The sequence below is a fragment of the Octopus bimaculoides genome, chromosome 3 (assembly GCF_046866305.1).
Source record: "Octopus bimaculoides isolate indiv1 chromosome 3, ASM4686630v1, whole genome shotgun sequence".
In the NCBI taxonomy this organism is placed as follows: domain Eukaryota; kingdom Metazoa; phylum Mollusca; class Cephalopoda; order Octopoda; family Octopodidae; genus Octopus; species Octopus bimaculoides.
The window spans coordinates 145,272,316-145,294,490 of NC_142930.1; positions in this window are offsets into that span (position 1 = coordinate 145,272,316).

Here is a 22,175-nt window from a genome sequence, read left to right on the forward strand (position 1 = left end):
ATTCTAAAGGATTGACATTCGTATTCATTATTTCCACCATAAAATCATTTTCATAGAGACATTTAAAGTTCCTAACAACACATTAATCCAATCCATGGGCAGAATCAATAATGCTACATATGATGGCAAGTAGCATGTATAAATACTCCTCAATCAGACATTAATTCTGATTCATGTGGCTGGCCCTTACAGTTGGCAAGAAGTAACAGACACTTTGTATTCACAGGCTTCCTGCAGGTTTCTGACAAAGTGATGGAACAAAATCATGAACAAACCAACCACAAAATATGTCTTTATCCATCCAAGTAATCTCTCTGAGGTTTTATAGTTTACTGATATATGCACAATTCTCTTAAGGGATCATGAACACTTAAATTTGCCAATCACCAAAAGCTCAATTTTATACTGACCTGAAACGTTAGCATATGCAAGAGTAGTTAGTCTTTTCATATCTTAAGCTCCATTACCTTTCATTCAAGGATTATTCAAATTTTTGTGGTCAAACACTTCCAGTTAAATATTCTTTTATCATTATTATACATTTGTTAAGCTATGAAATCCTAGTCATTTACAGATTGTGACAGGTGTTGCACATTTTTTGTTGCTACCTGTGTATCATCTGACTGTCTTTTCCTAGCAGTATCTAACAGTCTAATACCATGACAAATCTTAAAATTCCTAAACCGGCCATCACTAAATGCTCACTATGATTCAATGTTCATTTACTTTTTAAATGGATTTGCTTTGGCAATAAGCATCAGTCCAGTAATTGCTATACCTTCTGATCATTTTAATAAAAGCCATTTGTACAAAACATTATTGAGATTTTAATTTAGGCTAAATGTTAACTTTTCCTTTTAGCAATATTATCATATGGTTCAGATGAGGTTGTGAATTCTAGAATTCTAATCTTTAGTTTTTTTTTCACTGTAAATTAGAGACTTTTCAATGCTGTGTTTCCATTAGAGGAATATTACTCATACCACATTCTAATAGTCTTAATTGTTTCAAGTTCCTTACTCAATTTCGATGCAATCTTCTCTGTCTTCACACACCAAATACCAAAGAAATCTATCAGCCATATATATATATATATATCTTATTCTCTTATGCCCTTTTAAAGCTTAGCCAGGCTTATGGGCCCAATTTCCTGGTTTCTATGGCGTATGTGTTCCTCATCCATACAAATCACATGACCATACCAGTGCAGTTGTCTCTCTTGCAAATCTAATGCCTTTTATGCCCAACTTTTCTCTCAAGATGCTTACACTCTGTCAAACATGCATGCTGACATTGCACATCCAGCAAAACATACTGGCTTCATTTCTTTCAAGCCTACTCATGTCTTCAGATGTCACAGCCCATGTTTCACTGCCATGTAGTATAGCTGTTTCCACACAGGTATCATGCAATCTTCCTTTCATTCTGAGAGAGAGAGAGAGAGAGAGACCTTTGTTGCCAGCAGAGGTAGGATCTCTCTGAACTTTGCCTAGCCTAATTTTATTCTCACGGCTACACTCTCAGAGCATCCACTTCCACTACTAACTTGGTCACCTAGATAATGGAAGCTATCTACTACCCCTAACTTACCCACCTGGCAGTTGATAGAGTCTATTTTCTGTAATTTTCGGTGTTTATTGTACCTGTGCATCTTCCACACACAAAAGTTATTTTCACTGTTAACCTTCCTCTGACATTGCTGCACCTCTTATGTGTCCAAAGCTTACGCTGTGTACATCTTATGCAGTTTCTACCTACATCTTTTCTACAGGTCAAGCAGGGCCATCTACCTGAAAGGATTTGTGATTTATCTGCCTTCCTACTTACTGAGACTTTGATTTTTGCTAGGTTAACTCTAAGGCCCTTCGATTCTAGCCCTTGCTTCCATACCCGGAACTTCTTCTCTAGTTCTGGTTGTGATTCAGCTTGGAGTTTATATATATATATATATATATATATATATATATATATATATATATATATATATATGTATGTATGTATGTATGCATATATTTATGTGTGTGTTTTTGCATTTGTGCTTGTCTCCTCACCATCGCTTGACAACTGAGGTTGATGTGTTTACACCCCATAACTTAGCAGTTCAGAAAAGGAAAACCGATAGAATAAGTATTAGGCTTACAAAGAATAAGTTCTGGGCTTGATTTCTTTGACTACAAAACTCTTTAAGCCAGTGCTCCAGCATGGCAGCAGTCAAATGACTTAAACAAGTAAAAGAATAAAAGAATACTGCCGCTTCTTCTAAGGTTGATTGCCTTTATGAAGTCAATGAAAGAAACAGAGAAGAGTTGTCTTTGTTCTCTGCATTTTCCTTTCAGTGGAAAAGGAGGAGAGTACGTCAGTTGTGGAGTGTTCTTGATGGGTTTCTGCAATCAGTTCAACCCCTATAATATAAAGTATTAGTCTTTTTCTTCTCCAAATTGTACTCCAATAACTGTAAGCCGTGTCAGTTATGCACCACAGAATCTCTTGAAGTCTTAAACCCTAATATGAATATAATATTAAATATATCAAACTCAAATATATTAAAGAAAAATTCAGATTTAATCTCCACATCATCATCATCATCACCATCATCGTTTAACGTCCGCTTTCCATGCTAGCATGGGTTGGACGATTTGACTGAGGACTGGTGAAACTGGATGGCAACACCAGGCTCCATTCTAATTTGGCAGAGTTTCTACAGCTGGATGCCCTTCCTAACGCCAACCACTCAGAGAGTGTAGTGGGTGCTTTTACGTGTCACCCGCACGAAAACGGCCATGCTCGAAATGGTGTCTTTTATGTGCCACCCGCACAAGCCAGTCCAGGGGCACTGGCAACGATCTCACTCGAAAATCCTACGGGAGCCAGTCAGGCGGATTTTCGAGTGAGATCGTTGAAAATCCGCCTGACTGGCTCCCGTAGGATTTTCGAGTGAGATGTCTACACAAAATTTACAAATCACTTCAGCACTTCAAATTCATGTTCTTCTCTAACTGAAAACTATAACTGATATGTAAGGATACCGGCATTATATGTGTGTATATATATATTAAATGGGGATAGTATTTATGTGTATATATGTATATATGTTTGTGTATACATGTGTGTACATAAGTATGTAGACATGTGTGTATGTATGTATTTATATATATATGTGTGTATGTAACTGCACACATTTATAGGTATATATTTGTGCATGTTTGTGTGTATGTATATATGTATGTATTTATGTATACATATGTATGCATGTAAGATTTTGTATATGTGTATATATACATGTGCATATACACACACATATATGTATATGTTTGTGTATGTGTAAATGTGTGCATGTGGGTATGTTTGTGCATGTATGCATATCTATCTGTCTATCTATCTATCTATCTATCTATCTATCTATCTATCTATCTATCTATATATATATATATATATATATATATATATATATATATATATATACATACATATATGTACACACACATAAAACATGCCTTGATTGGAAGACAGCTCTTGTCTATCAAATTCCATTCAGAAGACATTGGCCACCTTATGGTGGTTGTAAAGTGAACATATGTCTGATCCTGTAAAGATAGATATAGCTATTATTTAGATAAACTCTCACCTATAACTCTTCAATATAATCGTGGTTAGTTTGGATGTCAGTTTTCTTCTATATATCATATCTGATCTTCAACTGTATCTGATAATAAGAACTCAAAAGAATAGCTTTTAGATTTTACTGCATCTTCTGAGCCTAACAGTAAAATAGCAGACAGGAGAAATGTGCATAAAGCAACAAGTAAAAATTTCAATAAAATATTGCATGAGTGGTTTTCATTGAAGCAATTGGAGAGTGTAACTATATCTGAACCTATAAATTTAGCCAAAGGCTAAAGATTTTAATGAGAGAATGGATTTGGAAACTTTTATCGATTTCTTGCTTGACTAAATTTAAGATACTTTGAGGAATCAGAAAATGGACACTGACTGGCGAAAAATAATGGACATTGCTGGCAGACTCAGAAGTGGCTATAAGTGTATGGCATAACATTTGATGAACTTGTCAAGGAAAATAATCTTACAGTTGATCAAATATACAATGGTGATAAAACCAGTCTTCACTGGAAATGTTTAACATTGTAAACATTGAAAAGTTTCAATAAAGCAAGTAATTTAAAGCCTAATACAGAACAGCTAACAGTTCTTAAATGTGCAAATGCCTCTGGACACCACAGAATAAAACTATTAATAATAGGTAGCTCCAGTCATTCTAGTACAGGGTTTCTCAGCCGTTTTTTTATCTATGGATCACTTTGATTATTGTTTTATTCTGGTGGGCCCCCATAACCATTCTGTGTTTATCGACTAGTTTTATAGAAACCTCTTTCAACATTCCTATTTTGTTTCTCACACGTTAACTTATGTGAGTTGAACCATGTGAAATGTTAGGGGAAGAAATCAAGCTGTTTCTTGCAATACATACCAGTACACACATCAAAAGCAAAGTTTTTTTAGGGGCATTTGAAATATTATATTGTGGATCCCCAGTTTGCTATTTTGCTGTGCTCAAAATCAAATATGAACCCTCAGGGGCCATATGGATCCTGGTTGAAAACATCATCATCATCATCATAATCATCGTTTAACATCCGCTTTCCATGCTAGCTTGGGTTGGACGATTTGACTGAGGACTGGCGAACCAGATGGCTGCACCAGGCTCCAATCTGATCTGGCAGAGTTTCTACAGCTGGATGTCTTTCCTAACGCCAACCACTCTGAGAGTGTAGTGGGTGCTTTTACGTGCCACCGGCACAAGGGCCAGTCAGGTGGTACTGACAACAGCCATGCTCAAAATGGTGTTATTTACATGTCACCTGCACAGGAGCCAGTCCAGTGGCACTGACAATGACCTCGCTCGAATATCTTTTCACGTGCCACTGGCAGAAGTGCCAGTAAGGCGACGCTGGTAATGATCATGCTCAAATGGTGCTATTTACATGCCACTGACACGGAAGCCAGACAGCTGCTCTAGCATCGATCACGCTCAGACGGTGCTGTTAGCGCTCCACTGACACAGGTGTCAGTCATCGAATTTGGTTCAATTACATTTAAATTGCATTTATCAATTTCTTGTGAGATTAAAAAATATATGGATGGATAAAGAATCTTATAAAGATTGGTTTATATACAGATTAGCAACTGTAGTTTGATTTGAGTAATATAGATAAATCTTTAACCTTTTAAAATTCAGATCACTCTATGAAATGTAATATTTATTTATACACATTGATATGGATTAGTCATGCATTACTTTGTAGATTCGAGATTTCAATGATATTCTTTTATTCCTTAACTTTTTTCAGTCATTTGACTGAGGACATGCTGGAGCACCACCTTAAATGGTTGTAGTTGAAGAAATCGACCTCAGGACTTATTCTTTGTAAGCCTAGTACTTATTCTATCAGTCTCTTTTGCTGAACCACTAAGTTATGGGGATGTAAACACACCAGCATCGATTGCCAAATGATGGTGGAGGTACAAACACAAACACAGGCACTCACATAAATATATACATACATACATGTATATATATATATATATATATATACAGCAGGCTTCTTTCAGTTTCTGTCTACCAAATCCACTCCCAAGGCTTTGGTCAGCCTGAAGCTATTGTAGAAGACACTTGCCCAAGGTGCCATACAGTGGGACTCAACCTAGAACCATGTAAGTTGGGAAGCAGGCTTTGTACTGCACAGCTATATCTGCAACTTGGATTTTATTTTTATTTAGAAAAACATTGTAGACTAAGTGTGACAGGCCAGATCTGGCCAGCTTGAAGATAAAACAGGTAAATTATTTTGGCCAGACATGGTTTGTTTAAATGCTAAAAGGTTAAATGTTGAATGCGTCTTTCACCTTGGTAACCACTGAGTTCATCTCATTGAATTTAAGTTAATTTGGGATTGTGGAAACGTTTCTTGTTATTTACAACTCAATATCACTTTTGTCATTAAACTGATGGACTGGGGCTTTTATCCATAATTTTAAATGTCGCTATAGAAATGATTTTTATAAAACAGTTAATCTGCATCAAAATTTCTGTCCCTGATTGTTATTGTCAATTTAAAAGTTATCTGGTATTATATGGACTTCTGTTAAAACCTATTACTCTTTTGGGAACATTGCTAAAATTTTGGCTTATTTATAATGCTGAGCAATTTAATTTCTGATGTCGAAGATGAAGTGGATTTTGCTGAATTTTATGCTCAGTGGAACACAAAAGAAATAATGCAGACAGAAGAAGCATCCATAGAAAATATATTTTATTATCTTGTGGGGTAAAAGGTATCAATGAAATAGCAATTAACATTGATATTGAATTAACCCATAGCTTTTCATATCAGGAGATTATTGACAGTGTGGTTAATCCTAAAATCAAGATTCAGCAAATTTTTTTTTTTTGTCTTTTTCGAACAAAGATGAGATAGAAATGAAACAATTGTAAAGATAATTTGGTCATTGGTTCAGTTGAGCATTAATATTTTCCTTTTTTTTTTTTTTGTATTTTGAACGCTATCCAAGTTTCTCTATGCAGCAAATTATGCAAGTGCACATGCTTAAAATGCACCAATCACTACAAAACAGAAATCAGTGAAACAAAACAACATTAGAAAATTCTTTAAAAAATCCATTGAAGAAAGAAAGTACATTTACAGATCAAACAGTCATGTTGGAGAATTTAAATTAGCTTCTTGAATTTTGCTGAAGTAAAAATGTTTTGTTTCTATTTGGAAATACTCTTTTATCTTTAAAATATTTGATTTGCTTATTTCCTTATTGTGCAATTACCATATAATAAACATATATTCATTATATAACACTTCTGCTGTGAGATGTAGAATTTTAGTTTTATTTTCAAAATGCCTTTTATTTTTTTTTACTAAAATTTTACAACGTCTGATTTTATTTTTCTTCCCAGTTTGCTTGTTGAATATTTTAGAAGTTGTGAAAGCACATGGCCTGAGAGTTAGGGTGTTCAGCTAATAATCATAAAGTCAATGCTTCAGTTCCTTAATCAAGGGAACCTCATTTCACATTATTCGCATTACTCACCTTACTCATTTACTCAATTGTAAATGAGTACCAACCAGGCACTTGTGTGGTACTCTCTTGCACCAGCCCTCTCATTCTGAATGTGCTACAGGCTCAAAGGTGAGGAGCCAAGAGAATGTCGATGTCTACATATGCCTTCAGAGCATCTAAAACAATTAATAAAAACATGGTACATGTTACTGAGTCATCCTCACTTGCAAGCATTGACTGGCTACACTTTTTATATTAAGCAGTTCATAAAGCAGTATTCTTTATATTGTATCACTGTTCCTTAACCCATTACATTTTGAGTTCAAATTCCACTGAGGTCAGCTTTGCCTTTCATCCTTTCAAGGTCGATTAAATAAGTACCAGTTATGCACTGGGGTTGATGTTATTGACTTAATCCCTTTGTCTGTCCTTGTTTGTCCTCTCTATGTTTAGCTCCCTGTGGGCAATAATAAAGAAATGAATATTGAATTAACTCATGTCAGGATGTAAAACAGATGTTAAAGGATGATGGTGTTGATGATGATGATGATTATGATGATGATGATGATGATGATTATGATGATTATGATGATTATGATGATGATAAAAATATATGATATTTTTTTTTAAACACTGAATGGCTAGGAGGGTCCATCTGAATAAAGTAACAATCAATGGGGTCCATGGGCAATAAATGGTTAAGAAGCATAGCATAAAGATACAACCTTCTAATTATAATGTTATTCTCAGTCTGAATAAGCTTGAGGCACGTTTGAACTGGTGAACAAGCTACTCACTGTATTTTGTCATGGAGAAGATATCCTGTCTGTTGACAAATGGTGTGTATACATCTAGATCAGCTTGCAGCGCCACCTTCCCAGACCGTGAGATGCAAGCATTTTGAAGCAGTTAACTCCTCTTTGGTCATAGACACCAGACAGGTGGCGCTATGAGCTGATTGAAAGATAAAACACAGTGAGTAGCTTGTTCACCAGTTCAAAATGTGCATCAAGCATATTTGGACTGATGATAACTTTACAATTTTACATTATTTACATTATTTACAATTGACAGATATTTGTCCTCATCTTGTTTGTTGTTAACACAATGTTTCAGCTGACATACCCTCCAGCCTTCATCAGGTGTCTTGGGACATATGGCGTAGTGGTTAAGAGCGTGGGCTACTAACCCCATGATTCCAAGTTCGATTCCAGGTAGTGACCTGAATAATAATAAGAAGAAGAAGAAGAACATCGAGAAAAACCTTAGGAATGAGAACCCAGGTTGGAAATTTCCCCAAGACACCTGATGAAGGCTGGAGGGTATATCAGCCGAAATGTTGTGTTAACACCATTTCTCAACAAATGGGATATATTTTTCCATGACAAAACACAGTGAGTAGCTTGTTCCCTGGTTTGAACATGCCTCAAGCATATTAAGAATGATAATAAGATTAGAATTTTACTCGTCACTGCTTAGCACTCCCCCTCTGTAATCTTCTAACAGTTTCATGCATTGGAGCTGTCAAGGCAGATTTTTTATAACACACCTTGTTTCATTTCTTCAAGCAATCTTTGGGCTCTGAACAAATGACCTATTAAATTTACAAATCAGGACACTGAAACGAGAAATTATGAGAAAAAAATTAGAAGATGGCAGATGTAAAAAGTGGAAGCATGAAAAAACGCCATAATAAAGCTAGCTGTTGAGAATGATTTAGTGGAGAGGATCCAAAGTCTATGAGACAGCAGCTCAATCTGAAGAGGGTGGTACCCTTCGGTTTGCCAACAGAAATTTATCCGTATGTTTGCATTTGCTGAAAATTTCTTATCTGGAATTCAGCAGTGCAGTGGAATTCTTAGATCTAAAAAGGATATGCGATCTTTCAGCTACGCATAAGTTGCATTTCTTAGATGGATTAACATATGGTATGGACTTCTCTACAATTTTCCATTTGATTGTATGTGGTGTGGAGTTGATCTTCAAACCCCGAATGTAGCTTGCCAACTTAGTGGCTTTTGTCAATGTACCAAAAAGTAGAGAGGTGGTTTGCATAACAACTTTTGAAATCACCCTCACATAACCCAATGTAATTCTCCTTTGCATTTAGGTTATCCTTAAGAGACGCTGTAACTTCTGACTATTTACATCTCTAACTTCTGACTATTTACTGTGAACATTAAATGATATATACATACATACATGTATAAATGTATGTATGCGTGTAAGGGTCTGTGTATGTGTTTAAATTTCTTTGACTTGATATTGTATGATAGGTGTAAGTGGCTATTACTGTCATAGAAGCAGTGGCTTTCATTTTCAGTCTTCCATGAAAACATGTCTGATTATGGGGGAAACATTGCCTTATTTGGAAACTACTGAAGGTTGCTGACAGGAAGGGCAGAAGAAAAATTTGTCTCGATGAATTCTGTCTGACCATGAAAGTGGATGTTAAGATGGTAATGAAGGTGCTATTAATGAAGATGATGAGGGTAATGATGATGGTGGTGGTGATGATGGTGAAGATAGAGTGAATGCAGTGGTGGTGGTGGTGGTAGTGGTGATGATGGTGGTGGTGATATTGAGGATGACAACAAGGATGTTGATGATGAAGAAGAGGTAGGGATGTTAATGATGAGCAGGAGGAAGAGTAGGAGGAGGATGAAGAAGAGGGGAGGAATAAGAAAAAGAAGAGGGGAAGGAGGGGAGAGGATGGTGTGGGGATGTGGGGAGGAGGAGGTGGAGGATGGGAGAGAAGGAAGAAGGGGAGGAGGAGGTGGAGGATGGGAGAGAAGGAAGAAGGGGAGGAGGAGGAGGAGGAAGAGGAGGAGGAGGAAGAAGAAGAAGAAGAAGAAGAAGAAGAAGAAGAAGAAGAAGAAGAAGAAGAAGGGGAGAACATTGAAGATGATGATGAATCTGTCCAACACTCAAACAACTTTGCCAAACTGCCACTGAATTCATGAAATGCTTGTTCATGTAGTTAATGAACGAGCTGTTCATTTGTCAAATCAAACAAGCAATATGTTGTGTGTGTGTGTGTTTGTGTGTGTGTGTGTGCCTAATTCCCATCGAGAAGGATAACATGTTGAGACAGTAATCAAGAGATTATTTGACCATGCTGTAAGTTTCAGAGAATCAAGCTTCAACAACCTGTTTCTGACTAAACACGAAATTAGAAATGAAACAATTGCTAAACTATCTTCGCCTAAAGCTCATTCGTGCATGGATACCTTTCTTTCTTATTCTGAACAGAAGCCAAGTTTCTCTATGTAACAAATTATGCAAGTGCATATGCTTAAAAATGCATTGATCACTATTAAACAGAAGTCAACAAAACAAAGAAACATTAAGAAATATTTCAAGAAATCTAACAAAGAAAGAAAGTGCATTTTCAGATCAAACACTCGTGTAAAAGAATTTAAATTAGCTTTTTGAATTTTGCTTAGTGTTAAATGTTTGGCTTTTATTTGAAAATACTCTTTTATCTTAAAAATATTCCATTTGCTTATTTCCTTTTTCCACAATAACCATAAAATGAATATATATTTATTTAATGCTCGTGATGTAAAATTGTAGAATTTTTTTTTTTTGTCTCAAATTATATTTCTAGGTCTATATCAATTAATAGTTATTCTTAATTCTCTCTCATTATTTATTTATTTATTTATTAATCTATTGTTATTATTATTATTATTAACAAGGTGGCAAGCTGGCAGAATCATTAGCATGCTGGGCTAAATGCTTAGTGATATTTCATCTGCCGCTATGTTCTGAGTTCAAATTCCACCAAGTCGACTTCGTCTTTTGGGAGTCAATAAAATAAGTACCAGCTGAGTATTGGGGTCAATATGTTTGACTATAACCCTCCCCCAGAACGTTGGAGGGTTAAAGGCAAGAGAAAAAAAGAAAGAAACATTTTGCCCAGCGTGCTAATGTTTCTGCCAGCTCACTGCCCTTAGGCTGTACAATATATTAGTTTGCATTAGTAGATATAAAAGTCTATCATGAATCTAACAGGCCCATTTAGAGCTGAGATTGTCCCAGATTTCATGGTATTTAATTGACTGGAATTACAAGACTCACCTCTAAACATGACATCAGTCCATCATAGGGTTAAACCTGCAGCTGGCCCAGATGCTCAGTTTCAGGTGAGCAAAATGAAATGCCCTACTGAGAGATATAATGTGCTCTCTGGTCTGAGAATCAAACCCCTGACCTTACGGATTTAAGCCCACCAACTTAACCCCCTAGTCCATACACCTGCCCCCTCATATTAGCAGGTATGGCAAATAAAGCATTCACATCTGAATATGTATAAATCTGGCCATATGTTAAAGATCTTGGCAACAAATTTCATTTGGTGAAATAAAATTATGCATATTAGAAAATGTTTCCTGAAGTTATTGCTGTTTAAAGTTTTTTCAAAATATAGGGAAACCTGACAGGAAATGCAATTTGGTAAAACATGCTGATGGTTTTTTGTTTGTTTGTTTGTTTTTTGTGTTCTTTTTTTTAATTTAAACCTCTCGTTTGAAAAAAATCTTTTGACATAAATTGACAAAACAAACTCTATAAATAAATCAAATGTATTATTTATTATAGTTGTAAAACAGAAAACTTGAAAATGTGGTTCTTCAGCAAAAAATTTTCTCTGCATATGCAGAGATAGTCAGAGAAAATGACTAAGTTTGTCTAATTAATTTGAGTAAATGAAATGTTTCCAATTCTATAAGTAGCACACTTATCAAATTTTGTATGCTGTTTACTTGTGTGCTACGTTGTAGTGCTTTTATAACAAGTTCAATATCAAATCAAATATGCAAATTAACTAATTATATATTCAAATTTTTCAAACATGCAAATTAAGGACAATTATTTTTCAAATGTTCAATAGGGTTACATTTTTCAGTAAACTTATATGTTTTTTTACCATGTTTGAATAGAAATACATTGTTGTATGAGTCAATAGTAATCTTCTATTATATACATAATATTCTGTAATATACATAGTATTCTATCTTATGCGTAGTATACTAATCAATATAGTATACATGAGGCATGAGCAGCCTTTTACGAGAAGTGACCCACATGAGACATGGTTCATTTTCAGATGAGCTGTACTACAAAAAGAAAAAACAAAATTTTATTAAATGTTATTTTCCTCATAAAATTAGATTTGACATTCTGCAAGTCCTGTGGGCTGTAGTTTACTAATTTGCCCAAGACTGGTATATGCTGATAGTATTATATTTCAACCCTTCTCAGTTGTATATTATTGATATTTTAAGTAGAAAAAGTGAAGGCTGTATTATGTTTGAGATTATATTGTAGTTGAGTAAATATACCTAACAGGTGGAGATAGGAAATTCAGTTTTGCTTTGATCACAAATCACTTTTTAATCTCTTCCCATCACCACTACCACTACCACCACCACCACCACCACCAGAAAAATGAATTTTGTTGTGTGAGCATGTGCGTGTGTGGAAAGTTTCTCATGTATGGAAGAGCTATGCTTAATATTGGATTTAAATTTTCATACAAGGCGCAAATTTCGTGGGAGGGGTAAGTCAATTACATTGACCCCCCCCCCCCCAATGCTCAACTGATATTTATTTTATTGTGGAGGCATGTGGCTTAGTGGTTAGTGTGTTGGACTCAAAATTGTAAGATTGTGGTTTCGATTTCTGAACTGGGACACATTGTATTCTTGAGCAAAACACTTCATTTCATGTTATTTCAGTCCACTCGGCTGGCAAAATTGAGTAATCCTGTGACGGGCCAGTATCCCATCCAAGTGGGGAATATATATATCATGAAAGCTGACCCTTACGAGTCAATATGACTCGAGAAGAAAACTTTTCCTTTTTTACTTATTTTATTGACCCTGAAAAAACAAAGTTGACTTTGAACTCAGAACATAAAGATGGACGATATGCCCCTAAGCATTTTGCCCGGCGTACTAACGATTCTTATTTCTTTATTGCCTACAAGGGGCTAAACATAGAGGGGACAAACAAGAACAGACAAAGAGATTAAGTCGATTACATCGACCCCACTGCGTAACTGGTACTTAATTTATCGATCTCGAAAGGATGAAAGGCAAAGTCAACCTCGGCGGAATTTGAACTCAGAACGTAACAGCAGATGAAATACTGCTAAGCATTTCGCCCGGTGTGCTAACGTTTCGGCCAGCTTGCCGTCTTATATATATACACACATAATAATATGCACACATGTTTGTATGTGTGTGTGTATGTGTTTATGTGTCCTCCTCTTAATGTCTTGCAACTTAGTGGTTCCACAAATAAAACTTGATAAAATAAATACCAGGGTCTGATAGGTTTGATTCTCACTTGAACGATCCTCCCCCACCCACCTCACATAGCGACACACTAATGAGTGAAACCGTTAAAAACAATAACAAATGAAAAACAAATATAAAACAAATATAACCAGTTCATGCTTTGAAAATAATAATTATTTTCCTACTTCACAAGTTGATCTCAAAAGAATTTGTATTCAGAACGCAGAAAGTATACAAAACGAATATACCTCTGTTAATCCAGAGTTCAAATCATACCTGTCACTGAAAAAGTAAAATAAATAAATAGATAAATAAGTAAACAGAAATGGTAACGCTTCTGTGAAGAATTGTAAATGACAGATGGTATCAGTAATTTTGAAGAGCTATGGAAATGTAAGCTCTTTTGGCTCAATCTGAAGATTGGTTGTGACGTGATGATGCAATACAATACAGTTTTAAAATTTAATCATTGTTTTTCATGCAAGTGTTGTCTTTGAGTTAATTATTCTCTAAACAAATCTATTTTTCTACAAAAATCTATGATCTTTCCTTCATATCAGCTTAGAAATTCTCACAACATTTCTTCAGCAAGTACAGTGAAATCAGTGCTTCATTGCTTATGAAGTTATACATAATCCTTTGTAAGTAATATAGTAATAAAGCCTGAAATTTTGAAGGAAGGCTTATTCAATTACATCAACCCCAGTACTCAACTAGTGGAGGCATGTAGCTTAACAGTTAGGGTATTGGACTCATGATCATAAGATTGTGGTTTCGATTCCTAGACTGAGCAACATGTTGTGTTCTTCAGCAAATCACTTCATTTCATGTTGCTCCAGTCCACTGAGCTGGCAAAAATGAGTAATCCTGTGACAGACTGGTGTCCCATGCAGTTAGGGAATTGGGAAATTTCACTGGTACTTAATTTATCGACCCCAAAAGGATGAAAGGCAAAGTCAACCTTAGTGGAATTTGAACTCAAAGCAAAAAGACAGACAAAGTACTGCTAAGCATTTTGCCCGGCATGCTAACAATTCTGCCGGCTTACCGCCTTAAATAATAATAATAATAATAATAATAATAATAATAATCATCATCATCATCATCAGCAGCAGCAGCAGCAGCAACAGCACCGGGCTGAATAGATTCAGCACCAGGCTGAATAACAACATGGATGTGCTACACCGGGCTCCCTATACAAAAACATATATAATCCAATAACATCGGTGGAATTAGGCAACAGAACCGGTGGAAGATTTGAAGGAAGCGGTCTTTTAACGAAGATAATTTTTTTTTTTAATATTTTTTATTCTTAAAAAATGAAATTTCACTACAATACAAAGCACAGGTCCTCCTATGCACGATGTCTCAATGAAACACGTGCGATCACACACGCAAAACCAACACCGGAAAGTTTACAAACTATATAAAAAAGAAATGGAACAAAATAGTAAGTACATATATTGAATAATTACGCATACACTCGAACGTGTACACAATGATATATACGTTTTGATACCCATAGAACTACACATGCATCTTAATGTTTACACAACTACGTGAAAATCACAGGACACACTCACGCATACGAAAACACATATCACAAACGAAGCAAAACCAAAACTTTTTTTTTCTTCTTTATTTATTTTCATTTTGTGAACAAACACAGACAGTGAACCATTCATAAGTTTAAAACGCCACACACACACACACACACACAAAAATACACTATGCCCGGAGATAAATCTATCAACAAAAAAAAATACAGATGAATACCGATCTGCTAGCCTTAAAAAACTACGCTACGAGCAATGTTTACATGCTGAGAACTCGGTGACGGTGTTGTCTAAAAAAACTGACCCTAAACAGACAAATCCGTCCCCTAATGTCAACACCAAAGCTCGTCATGCCTCAATGATAACAAGGCAGATCACAAACCAGATTGGTCATCGACCGAATCACGAAGGGCCACTTACTCGAAATAGATCTGCTAGCCTTAAGAAGCTACGTCACGAGAGCTCGGAGACGGTGTTGTCTCAAAAAATGTACCCTAAGCAGACAGATCCGTCCCCTAGCGTCAACGTCGAAGCTTGTTATGCCTCACTGTTAATAAAACAAAATATAAACCGAAATGGTCATAGACCGGGTTATAAAGGACCACTTACTCGGATAATGAACCAGATCCGAGACGAGAAATCTGCTACTGGTTCAAATCTTCCCGACACACAGGAGCTGGAAGTACCCCACAACCGGAATATTCCAACAGATGGCCATCCATGCTCGTCATCAAATAACCAAAAGAAAAAGAATGAAAAATGGTCTAGGGAAGATAATAAAGAAGTTCTTACAGCCTTCTACCATGCCATATATTTCCCTACAGATAAATCTAATACTGTACAAACCTACTTAAACTGGAGACAGAAACACCTTGAAGTAAGACCCTACATAGACAGTAACAAACTTGCCAACGTCAGAAGAAACATTATGAAAAAAAAATTACTAACTGAAGTAGAGATTGACCAAATTAAGCAAGCAGTAAAGGATTTAAAAAAAAAATTTAAAAAAAAAAAAAAAAGAATGAAACTGCAGCTAAAGAAGATAGTACATAGGAAATAATTATAAACCAGCCCAAGGCTGATGAAAATACAGTAATGATTGAAAGAGTTAAGGTAACTGATAGGCAAAGTGAAATACTCTCTGAACCAACCAAAATCAAATAGATGAAGGAAGTCATACAGAAATCGACGCAACAAAACTACATGATCTAAAAAATCAAATCATGATTGAATGGCTGAAAATTAAAGAAACTAGTATGAATGAATGCGACACTCTCCCCAAAATTCGCAATTCTAACCAAAACCTGAAAATAATTGGTAAAATCCGCCTTGCACTTAAGGATATAATTTCAGCTAATGATGTTGATATTACAGATCTGAACCACCTGTACTATGCATCCGCAAGAATCTCAACGATTCTATGTGGTGAAAAGATTAGAAAAAGACAACACTCCCACAAAAAGCCTTCTTGGCAAGAACGCATTCAACACCAAATTAAGCTGCTTAGATCTGACATAGAATGTTTGAAAAACCTTAAATTTGACAAGAGTATCAAACCTACAAAGACCCATAAACTAAAGAAAAAATATAATATGAAAACCATAGATGACATTGATGCCACCATAGAAACCATCAAGCAAAAGGTATGTGCTAAAGCTGCCCGCATAGCAAGGTATGAAAAGCGTGTTAGATTCTTCCGAGATAATAACATGTTCAAAAATAACCCCAAAAATTTCTACAGGAAGATAGGGAAAACACCAGTTACAATAAAGTCTGTCCCATCAAAAGAAGAAGTGCAAGAATTTTGGAATAAAATCTGGGCAGAAGATAAAACACACAATGAAAAGGCCCCTTGGATTGATAGAATATCTACAGACCTAGACTCCTTAGAGGAGCAAAAGTGGGAGGGGGTCAAGGTAGAAGATATAAGATCTGCTCTCAGGAGGTCAAGCAAATGGAAGTCTCCAGGAAAGGATAAAATTCCTAACTTCTGGTTGAATACCTTCCCAGAAAGCCATGAACTGCTAACAAAACTTTACAACGATGTTTTGCAAAATCCTAGTTTGATGCCCTCTTGGCTAGTTAATGGTTTAACATTCCTGCTTCCAAAAAATGAGGAAACAAACGAACCAAAAAATTATCACCCCATAACCTGCTTAACAACAATGTATAAGACACTAACATCTGTCCTAACCAAGTACACCTATAGTTTTTTAATAGAAAGTAGCATATTCCCTAATGAGCAAAAGGGATGTAAACGTGGATCTTATGGTTGTAAAGATCAGCTACTCATCAATAAGATGATCTTAGAAGATTGTCACAAGCGACACAAAAACTTGTCAATAGCCTGGATAGACTATAAAAAGGCCTTTGATAGCCTACCACATAGCTGGATTAGGAAATGTCTGGAAATGTATAAAATAGCTCCTACTCTGCGAAACTTTTTATCTGTAAGTATGAGATCATGGAGAACCACACTGATGTTGAACAATGACAATGAATCTCTAAATGCTGGAGATGTAAGAATTTCATGTGGCATTTTCCAGGGTGACTCACTATCACCACTCCTCTTCTGTCTAGCCCTAATACCGCTCTCAAAATTGCTCAATGATGCACAGTATGGTTATAAAATATTTGATAAAAATATAAATCATCTCATTTACATGGATGATTTAAAGCTCTTTGCAAAAAATGACCAACAACTCAAAGGCCTACTAGCGATTGTTAAACAATTCAGTGATGACATCAGGATGCAATTTGGCCTTGATAAATGTGCAAAAGCTACCTTTATCAAAGGAAAAATGACAAATACATCTAATGTGAACCTTGAACAGCAAAATGTCATAAAAGAGTTAGAACCAGCGGAGAGCTACAAATACCTAGGAGTAATTGAAGGGGACAATACCAAGCACTCAGTGATGAGGGAAAGGATCAGAAGAGAATGTTATCGCAGGGTGAGAGCAATACTGAAGACAGAGCTGAACGCGAGAAACAGTATCGAAGCGATCAATGCTCTAGCCATACCAGTCGTGACTTACAGTTTGAACATCGTTAACTGGTCAATTACTGAAATATGTAATGTTGACAGAAAAATACGAAAATTGTTGACAATGCATAGAATGCACCACCCTAAGGCAGATATAGAACGTCTTTATCTGCCAAGAAAAGAAGGAGGCCGAGGACTTTTACAGCTGGCATTATCAATGAAGGTAGCCACAATTGGCCTAGACACCTATCTGAAAAACTCTGAGGACTGGATGCTAAAACTTGTCTTAAAATATGAAAGCAAGAAAGCATCTTACTCAGTAACAAAACAGGCAAAGGAATATCTAAGTGAATTCCAATTGCAACAAATTCAAGAATTAGATGAACTAGAAACACCTGCAGAAAAAGCTAAGCGCTTGAAAACCCGTGCTAAAATTGTTGCCTTAGCTATTATGACTGAAAAATGGCATGAAAAACCTCTCAATGGCAAATACCCAAAGAGAGCGAATAATGCAGATATTGACAAAGCCCTTACCCACCAATGGTTAATGGCCTCTGGCTTGAAATCAGAAACAGAGGGGTTTATCATAGCAGCCCAAGATCAATGCCTACCTACAAAGAACTACCAGGCCAACATATTAAAGAACGGCAGCTCCCCATTATGTCGTATATGCCAACAACAAAATGAGACCATCGATCATGTTGTCTCCATGTGCAGTCTGCTTGCGCCTACAGAGTATCTCAACAGGCATGATAGAGCTGCACAATATATTCACTGGGTAATATGCAAAAACCTGGACTTGCCCCATGATAAAAACTGGTGGGAACACAAACCACCCCCAGTACTTGAAAATGATCACATTGCACTCCTCTGGAACTTCACCATTCAAACTGACAGAAAGATAGACGCAAATAGGCCAGACATCATACTGAAAGACTTCAGACAAAAATCATGCCTCCTCATTGATATGACTGTCCCAATCGATATAAACGTATCTGTCAAGACCTACCAAAAACTGAGCAAATATAAAGATCTTGAAATAGAAATTAGCAAAATGTGGAATCTGAAGACGAAAACAATACCTATTGTCATAGGTGCCCTGGGAATGACAGCGAAACGGGCTGATTACTACCTAGATCAGATTCCAGGAAACCCCAAAATGGCTGAAGTTCAAAAGATAGTGCTCATGGGAACTGCCCATATCCTACGTAAAATACTGTCTATGTGATCTCAAATTTTAAAGCAAACACATAATTTTCTTATGGTTTCTTAAACATTCACTTGAACAAAACTGTACAAATCCAAATATATGGTACCCTAGGCATAACACCTACATGAACTTCTAACTTGTTGTCTCTTGAGGTCTCTGGGTGAGACTTGGATCCAACTTGTACAAATGCAAAACAAAAGTCAAACATAAAATAATAATAATAATAATAATAATAATAATAATAATAATAATAAACACCGGGGAAGTTTAACATGTGAGTACGATAAATCACTGCTCTGAAACTTATCCACAAACATCGGAAATAAAGACATCGCATGGAGCCAAAGAATAGCTGACAAAGGGTTGGACTATACCCGAGTAAGTAATACTCATTGAAATTTATTCCTATTTTTTCCAAATATAATGATGTATTTTAACTTGATACCTCCATACCACCACTACCCGAACAGTGATCGTAAACACACGTGTTACATCAAAATTCAGATCATCTCCAAACCCAAACACCATGTACAAAAAATAGCTGACAAAGGGTTGGACTATATCCGAGTAAGTAATACTCATTGAAATTTATCTCTATTTTTCCAAATATAATGATGTATTTTAACTTGATACCTCCACTACCCGCACAGCGATCGTAAACACACGTGTTACATCAAAATCAGACCATCTTCGAACCCCAAAACACCATGTACAAAAAGATTACAAACATATTAAATAACACCGGTATTATTTCACCCAAGAATAACAACCGAGAAGTACGTACTGTAAGCTTGTTACGAAAAAAGTACGAAGATATGAACGTGCAAAACAATCTGACAACAGAAATAAACGAACCGGTACCCTACGAAAACGATGACCGTCAAAATAAAGGGCCGTACGTTGTTCCTCATGTCCCGCAAACAAAACCAAAACGGCATAAATGGACACGTGAGGAACACATTTCGATCCTACACGCCTATTTCACAGCAGTACTCTACCCAAAAAACGAAAACGAAATATATATAACATACAGAAAATTGCACTACTGGGTACTGCACACATTCTACGCAAAACATTTTCAATACTGTAAACATAAGAGCACCACAGCAAACCACAGCACATACCCAAGGCACACAGAGCTGCGCTCGGTAGTGAAGTGAAAGCACGTTATAAAAATCAAACTACTGAACAATAATAATAATAATAATGATGATGATGGTGGTAGTGATGATAATGATAATTATAATAATAATCCTTTCTATTATAGGCACAAGGCCAGGAAATTGGAGGGGGTGGATAGTTAATTACACCGATCCTAGTGTTTGTTTTATCAACCCTGCATGGATGAAAGACAATTATATCAACAGGTACTTATTTTATTGACCCCAAAAGGATGAAAGGCAAAGTCGACCTCAGCAAGATTTGAACTCAAAACAAAAAGACAGACTAAATGCTGCTAAGCACTTTGCCCAATGTGCTTACTATTCTGCTTCAGGAAATCATGCAAAATGATACCAAAGCATGCTTGTCAAAATATATGTTCCTGATATAAGCACAGACAGACCTAGAAATTTAGAAGAAAATGGAACAGTCAATTATATGACCCCAGTACTTGACTGCTAATTTATTTTATCAACCACTAAGAGAGGAAAGGTTAAAAAAAAATTGACCTTAGTGGGATTTGAACTCAGAACGTAATGAATTGTAACTAAATATTGCAATGCATTTTGTCCAATACTCTTGCAATTCAGACAATCCATCATCCTGATGAAGTCAAATACAATGATTTCATAACATGTCTGGACTTGTCTCTCACACTTGTCAAAATACCTTTCAAAACATTGGTGATTAGTTTTGAGTTTGTTTTTTTATCTCACCAAATAATTATTTAAAGTTAACTTTTTGACACACTTTACATCAACTACTTTAACACTCACTTCATCTGAATTGTGAAGTCACATGGCTTAGTAGGTAAAAGTGTTCAGCTTATGGTCATAAGACTGTGTGTTCAATTCTTAGACAAGGCTGTGCATTATGTCGTTTAGCAAGGCACTTCAATCCATTTTTGCTCCAATCTTCCTAGCTTGTAATGAGTACAAGTCAATTGCTAGAACAGCCCTCTATCACTCCAGCTATTACATCCACAATATTCTGCTGGGTCATGAGTAGGAAAATCAAGAGGATGTTTATGTCTGTTCATAATTGCATGGGCTTCTATGATACTGCAGTGAGACTTGAAAATGAGTTGTCAAATTACAAAGTTAAAATCATGACATAACAATGGCTTGTTCATATGGAAGGCCGAGTTATTGGCCAATCAGTAACCAGGCTTCATTTGTTAGATCAATCTAGATCCCTTTAGAACTTTTCCCTACAATGGTTAAATAAAAGCTAGTTTTAGCACCAATTAACAGAATATGTGGTAACTTGTGAACATGTTACACACACTCTCTCTCCTTTGTAATGGTTGTTTTCACAACTATCTGCTCAACTTGGTTATGCTGATTTAGCTAGCTGAAATAAATCTACTGAGTATATTTTCTCCTGTCTTGACATGCTTCTGTAACAAGCTTTTGTAATCAACTAATTATGAATGCAACAGAATTATTCCTTCAACTGAGTTGACTTGATGTTGAAACTTTATTATTCATGACCAACTTTATAATTCATGACAAACTCATGCTGTGAATTAAAAGTTACTATTAAGTTTGCTTGGTGTTGTTACATCATTCACACACAATCACGTATGCATGTAACCAACCAGCTACAGTACATATTACCAAGTTATATTCACTTGCAAGTGACAGTCATGATATTGTTGTTGTTGTTGTTGTTGTTGGCACTCCGTCGCTTATGACGTCAAGGGTTCCAGTTGATCCAATCAACGGAACAGCCTGCTCGTGAAATTAACGTGCAAGTGGCTGAGCACTCCACAGACACGTGTACCCCTAACGTAGTTCTCGGGGATATTCAGCGTGACACAGTGTGACAAGGCTGACCCTTTGAATTACAGGCACAACAGAAACAGG